We start from the raw sequence: 8,048 nt of genomic DNA on the forward strand, positions 1-8,048 counted from the left end.
TAAGAATGCAGGATCAGAATGCAGGATCAGGAGCTGGGAGGGTCTGGGAGGGAGTGTCTGCTGCTGATTGGCTGAAATGTGTCTGCAGACTGTGAGATACAGGGTCAAAGTTTACTCAATGATGACGAATAGGGGGCGGATCGAACATCGCATATGTTCGCCCGCCGCGGCGAACGCGAACAAGCTATGTTCGCCGGGAACTATTCGCCGGCGAACTATTCGCGACATCACTAATACTAATGTGAACTAAATTAAACTACTTTCCTCTTCAAAACAGCACTGGTATCTATTGCCCTAGAAATGTATAAACAACCCACTTAACCCTAGAGAACTATTAACTTTATTAGACACCATACCCCTATGATAGTCTATTAAAATATGTCAGAAATGGTATACACAGCGTTCTGAATCATCTTGCTTCTGTCTTTAAAACATCTGTCATTATTGTCATGCTACTGATGTATTCAATACCCTCATTACAAATACCAACCTGTAATAAACAGGGTGAAAACCCTGCATATGGTCCTATTACCAAACAATATATCTGTGGTATAATACAAAATACACACAACAAGTGAAAGTATGTACAATAAGAAAATGTAGAACTTATTCTTCAGCAGTAACATAAAGAACTTCCTGATAAAGTAACATATATCTTCGTAACCCACATGCATAAGTTTGCAAAGTAACATATATTATCGCAACCAACATGCATACGTTCGCAACATGTAACAGAGTATAGCATAAGGCTTCAAATGAAAAATGTATCCCCATTGTATGCCTAAACATGATTGACATGCAATCATACCAATCAGAATCAAGATAATTCCTCATGATCATCCAATCCCACACACAAGGTGGGACTTATGAACCAGTAAATAGATTTACCAAACAGCTGGCGTGTAACCCCTCTGAGGAAGCGTGAGCAAAACACGGGTCAGGCTTCAGAGAGGTCATACTCTCATTTTTTTCCCACTGCTTACTCTCTATGATAACTGTTGATTGCCAATAGCTTGTAAATGTGTGTTATATTTTGAGATCAGACGTTGTGCTGTTAGTGAAACAAGTCAGTTAAACGTTAATCTAGCCCACGCTATAGAAGGGGCTTAAGCAGACAGAATCTATTACACGGAATAGCTGTGCTAAATTTAACTGTGCAAGCTAGGACTTTATAATTACAGATAGAGTATTAGCTAGATAGTTTTAATCTCACAATCTGAAATCCCACATAACAGGTCCTCTTGTTACACCATTATTTCTGAATTTATTAATTGCCGGCTGCAAAAAATATTGTTTGCATCTAACTGCTTGATATTATACAAACCAAGTACAATGTTTCATATTTAGATACATGACTCTGAGGTATTATTCACACATCTATGCTATATATTGATATCAAGAGAGTTCAAGCAGACCGAATCTATTACATTGAGCAGCTGTGCTAAAGTTAACTGTGCAAGTAAGGACTTTATAATTACAGATAGAGTATTAGCTAGATAGCTTTAATCTCATAACATGACATTCCACATATTAACAGGTCCTCTTGTTACAGATTTATTTTTCAATTTATTAATAGCCGGCTACAAAAGATAATGTTTGTATCTGACTGCTTGATATTATACAAACCAAGTACGTTTCATATTTAGACACATGATTCTCAGAGGTATTATTCACCCATCAATGCTATATATTGATATCTAGAGAGTTTAAGTGTTTTTACATGTGTATGATTGAATATTTAAACCAATAAAGATAAAGTATGAATGGTTAAAAATCGTTCCTGTATTAGTCAGTGAGAATTTTTCCTAAATAATTGCAGGAGTAAATTAGACTTTGTAACTCATTTATCTATCATTCCTGCCAGCCACTAAATGCCTTCTGGAAGTTGCGCTGACAGTGTCAAGTTTAGTATTTTAGAACTGTAGGGACTTTTTTTGATTTGATTTTATCTTTAACAGGGTTGCCCCAGTGGCAGATCTACAGTGGTGCAAAGATACCCCAATCTTTCAGGTTGCATCTTGCATTAAATAAATAACAATTTAATTTTTAAAATGCTTCCTCTTTGCACTTTTTTGTCCTTAGATCTCATATAATAAATATCACTGCATATGTGGATGCTATACAGTAGCTACAGTTTTTTTGTCATTCCATGATCAGCAACTGTTTGAGGCTGCAGTTTTGTTCATTGTTCTTTTGCTGCTGGGATAATTAGCTTCTGCTTGTGTTTGCTGTGCTGATCATGGTGTGGCTTTGTTTGCTCAGGTGCTCCTTGTATGATCTGCGGTTAGAATTTATATATTGTGAGGCTCATTGTCTGGAAGTATATATTGTGCTGGTCACTGACAGTTTAAAGGGACAGTAATCACCTTGAGCTTTTCATATAAAATGTTATGCAAAATGAAACAACTTTGCAATATATTTGTGCTATTTATTTTGCCCCATTTTCATGTAGTTTAGCTCTGAAATCTGAGCAATTTCTTATTCTCAGAACTTGAAATGCACCTGCAGACTTCTTAAGGTTAACTCTGCAACATATCTGTCCCTAATCGGCTTTATCGGATAACTGCAAAACAATCTGTTTTACTGAAATTTTACGACCGTAGCTAACTTTGTTGTCTGTGGACTAAAACCCAGATCCAAATAAGGCGAATGTTGGGTGGAGGTTGGCTATTGACAAATAATTGCAGTAAAAAGGATGTTAATTTGTTTTTAAAGCATTAGGACTTGGCTGATCTGTTATTCTATAGCAGCGCAACAGAAATTAAAGTGTAGGACTGCTTGTCAGCCTGAAACAAATTAAAGGGACAGTATACACTCATTTTCATATAACTGCATGTAGTAGACACTACTATAAAGAATAAGATGCACAGATACTGATATAAAAATCCAGTATAAAATGGTTTAAAAATGTACTTAGAAGCTTTCAGTTTAGCTCTGTTGAAAAGGCAGTTGGAAAGCCCACTGCTGGTGGGAAATAAGACCCTCCCCCCCTCCCCCTTCTTTTGCATATGAAAAGACCCTTTACACAAACAGGAGCAAGCTGGAGAAGGTAGCTGACGGTATTCAAATAAAACTTTGGGGCTTGGTTAGGAGTCTAAAAATCAGAGCAACTTTCTTTAAAAATAAGCAAAATTATACATTTAAAAAAAAAAAAAAAAACTTTATGGGCTTTATAAATAGATCATCTACAAAACATTTATGCAAAGAAAAAATGAGTGTATAATGTCCCTTTAAGGGCCTGACCTCTACAGGCAATAGTTAGGTTAGTGCAACATTGTTGCAGTTTTGGGGGTGCGGAGTTGTCTTACCTATTTAAAGGGACATTATACACTCATTTTTTCTTTGCATAAATGTTTTGTAGATCTATTTATATAGCCCATAAAGTTTTTAAAAAAAAATAAATGTATAGTTTTGCTTTTTTTTAAATAACATTGCTCTGATTTTCAGACTCCTAACCAAGCCCCAAAGTTTTATGTGAATACTGTCAGCTACCTTCTCCAGCTTGCTCCTGTTTGTGTAAAGGGTCTTTTCATATGCAAAAGAAGGGGGAGGGGGGAGTGTCTTATTTGCCACTTGCAGTGGGCTTTCCAGCTGCCTTTTCAACAGAGCCAAACTGCCAGCTTCTAAGTAAGTTTTTAAACAGTTTTATACTGGATTTTTATATCAGTATATGTGCATCTTATTCTTTATAGTAGTGTCTATTACATGCAGTTATATGAAAATGAGTGTATACTGTCCCTTTAAGCTGCCATTTTCTCTCCCTCTTTCCTGGTGGTTGTCATGGCGAATATTTCCTGTGTGCAGTGATGAATCATTCTCGTCGATCTTCTCTTCTGAGGTTCAGGGACGGCGTAGAGGATCGTTCTCCGGGTGGGATGCCTGCAAGAGAGCAGATAAGTGGGTTTGATGAAGATGTAATTCCTCCTAGACAGGAGCTGGTGTCGGGGCCTCTGAGGCAGGGCAGGCTGGGGCCATTGTCTTTCTCCCCCGCACAGGGTGGGAAGCAATTAGGGTGTCGTATGGTGGGGGCTGGGGAGGGCCAGGGGTCTTTTGCTGAGGCTCCAGTTTTATCAGGCCCATCTTTGTTTGGTGGCCCATCTGGGTCTCAGAATGCTGGGCAGGGAGCGGTCAGGCAAGGGGGGGCAGGGTGAGGGGGTGGTAAGGGGGGGGGGGGTCGAGGTATAGTCCAGAGGGGGCTATGGGGATGCTACCCCCAGAGGCCTTGTCGGCGATCTTCACGCTAGTGAAGACCTTTGCTGACAACCCGGGCATTATGGCCCCCTTCAGTGGTGGTTCCGGTGGAGGATTCCAGGAGGTGGGGGCCACGCCAAAGTGGAGCGCAGGCTGTGCTGGAAGCTGGGCCCGCATGCGTGGTGTCTGGTCGGGACGGGGCTTTTGGTGCAGTGGGTGACATCACTTCCGGTTTTCTGGTTGATGTCACTTCCGTTTCTGCGGCTCCGGGGAAAGCAGCAGGGCAGCGCTGCAGAGAGAGCACAGGGGGCTGGAACAGGGCCGGATTGGGCCGCCGGGATACCAGGAAAAATCCCGGTGGGCCAGCAGCTGCACCGTGCACCTCACCGGGTGAGCAGCAGCAGAGCACAGCACATTAGCAGATCCCTCAACATAGCGCAGGGGCAGGTCTAACGTGACACTGAAATCTCCCACTCGGTGCTCCTTGGGACTTATTTCCTCTACCTCCCACCCAGAGTCCCAGCACAGAATCCTGTGCAGCTATGTGCGCATGGGAAGAGAGGGGGTCAGAGATGAGTGGGAAGCACTGACCAGCGAGCCGAGGCAGGGAGCGTAACAAGAAGCTGCAGCGAGGAGGTCACGCATTTAAGTGTTAAAAAGGCTGTAGTGAAAGGTAAGGAAACATGGTCTATATGAAATATTATTCCAATTACTGAGTTACAACACTGGAATTGTGTGTATTAAATTAAATATACAGATTATGATACACAGTGAGCTTTGGGGGGCACATAACTGTTGATCTTCTAGTCATTTGATAGTTTTAAATATGTGATGTCTTTTTGCTGAGATTGTTTTCATACTGTATATCCCTAATTCTCTCAAAAGGCTACAGATTGTACAGGACTGAGATCATATTTCAGCACTGAGAAGTGGAAATCATATAGGAGTCTGTCAGTGGGTTATGTCTCAACACTTCTCCTGGCTCATGCTGAAATCAGCACAGGCAGCCAAGTCCCCACTTTGTCACTTCTCCTGGCACATGCTGAAATCAGCACATTCAGCCAAGTCCCCACTTTGTCACTTCTCCTGGCAGTTGGAACATGCTGAAATCATCACAAGCAGCCAAGTCCCCACTTTGTCACTTCTCCTGGCACATGCTGAAATCAGCACAGGCAGCCAAGTCCCCACTTTGTCACTTCTCCTGGCACATGCTGAAATCAGCACATTCAGCCAAGTCCCCACTTTGTCACTTCTCCTGGCAGTTGGAACATGCTGAAATCATCACAAGCAGCCAAGTCCCCACTTTGTCACTTCTCCTGGCACATGCTGAAATCAGCACAGGCAGCCAAGTCCCCACTTTGTCACTTCTCCTGGCACATGCTGAAATCAGCACAGGCAGCCAAGTCCCCACTTTGTCACGTCTACTGGAACATGCTTAAAACAGCACAGGCAGCCAAGTCCCCACTTTGTCATGTCTCCTGGCACATTCTTAAATCAGCACAGGCAGCCAAGTCCCCACTTTGTCACTTCTCCTGGCACATACTGAAATCAGCACAGGCAGCCAAGTCCCCACTTTGTTACTTCTCCTGGCACATGCTGAAATCAGCACAGGTAGCCAAGTCCCCACTTTGTCACTTCTCCTGGCAGTTGGCACATGCTGAAATCATCACAAGCAGCCAAATCCCCACATTGTCACTTCTCCTGGCACATGCTTAAATCAGCACAGGCAGCCAAGTCCCCACATTGTCACTTCTCCTGGCACATGCTTAAATCAGCACAGGCAGCCAAGTCCCCACTTTGTCACGTCTCCTGGCACATGCTTAAAACAGCACAGGCAGCCAAGTCCCCACTTTGTCACTTCTCCTGGCACATGCTGAAATCAGCACAGGCAGCCAAGTCCCCACATTGTCACTTCTCCTGGCACATGCTTAAATCAGCACAGGCAGCCAAGTCCCCACATTGTCACTTCTCCTGGCACATGCTTAAATCAGCACAGGCAGCCAAGTCCCCATTTTGTCACGTCTCCTGGCACATGCTTAAAACAGCACAGGCAGCCAATTCCCCACTTTGTCACTTCTCCTGGCACATGCTGAAATCCGCACAGGCAGCCAAGTCCCCACTTTGTCACTTCTCCTGGCACATGCTGAAATCAGCACATTCAGCCAAGTCCCCACTTTGTCACTTCTCCTGGCAGTTGGAACATGCTGAAATCAGCACAGGCAGCCAAGTCCCCACTTTGTCACGTCTCCTGGCACATGCTTAAAACAGCACAGGCAGCCAATTCCCCACTTTGTCACTTCTCCTGGCACATGCTGAAATCCGCACAGGCAGCCAAGTCCCCACTTTGTCACTTCTCCTGGCACATGCTGAAATCAGCACATTCAGCCAAGTCCCCACTTTGTCACTTCTCCTGGCAGTTGGAACATGCTTAAAACAGCACAGGCAGCCAATTCCCCACTTTGTCACTTCTCCTGGCACATGCTTAAAACAGCACAGGCAGCCAATTCCCCACTTTGTCACTTCTCCTGGCACATGCTGAAATCGGCACAGGCAGCCAAGTCCCCACTTTGTCACTTCTCCTGGCACATGCTGAAATCAGCACAGGCAGCCAAGTCCCCACTTTGTCACGTCTCCTGGAACATGCTTAAAACAGCACAGGCAGCCAAGTCCCCACTTTGTCACTTCTCCTGGCACATGCTGAAATCAGCACAGGCAGCCAATTCCCCACTTTGTCACTACCCTGGTTGCATGGATTGGATACCAGGATTAGTGATGTCGCGGACCTAAAATCTACGGTTCGCGAACGGCGGACTCGAACTTCCGGTATTGTTTGCGAACCGCCATTGAATTAAATAGGCAGGCAAACTTTAAAACCTACAAGGACTCTTTCTGGCCACAATAGTGATGTAAAAGTTGTTTCAAGGGTACTAACACCTGGACTGTCGCATGCTGGAGGGGGATCCCTGGCAAAACTCCCATGGAAAATTACATAGTTTATGCAGAGTCTGCTTTTAAGCCATAATGGGCCTAAATCAACTAACATTCCCAAAGTGGCTGTCTCAAAACATCCCGGACAGAAGATAGATTGATAGATAGGATAGATAGATATACATAGATTGATAGATAGAATCGATAGAAGAGAAATAGATAGATTTGTTAGATATATAATTACCCTGATAAAGTCTAATAATTAAACATGTGTTCTTGGACCCAACTAGGTTGTGTTAAGTAGTACTGTGCTTCGCACTTTCAGCCCTGTAACTCCCCCTATTGGTGGAGGTCTATATGGCGGTTATGATTACCCTGACAAAGTATAACAACAAGACACGTGGTCTGGGACCCATGGTAATTTTCTTGTGTTAAGTAAAACTTTTCTTATCACTTGAATCCCTCTTACCCCCCCCCCTTTTGTTGGAGCTCTATATGGCCTGCATGATTAGCCTGACAAAGTATAATAATAAAACAGTAACTATACTGTGACCAAAAATTATGATTGGTGTAAATAGTTGGCAAGACGGCCTGGCACAAAAGGCTGGCAGGCAGGAGGTAGATGAAATTCAAGGACACTAGGAGACTGATTACTGACAGTCAAAACAGTGATGATTGACAATTTTTGCAATACTGTTAAAAGAAATATGATTGCTGGCAATAATTGGCTAGGTGGGCCTGGCTCACAGCAGGCTGCAAGGCAGGAGGAAAGTGCAATTCAATGGCACCAGCAAACTGAGGATTCACAACAACTATTACCAAAAAATTTAATTTTTAATTATTAAGAATACTGTGACAACAAATATGATTGTAAATATTTTTCAAGTAGGCCTGGCACACAGGCTTGGAAGGCTTTAGAAAAGTGCAAT

Source organism: Bombina bombina, chromosome 3 (assembly GCF_027579735.1).
Source record: "Bombina bombina isolate aBomBom1 chromosome 3, aBomBom1.pri, whole genome shotgun sequence".
Lineage (NCBI taxonomy): Eukaryota > Metazoa > Chordata > Amphibia > Anura > Bombinatoridae > Bombina > Bombina bombina.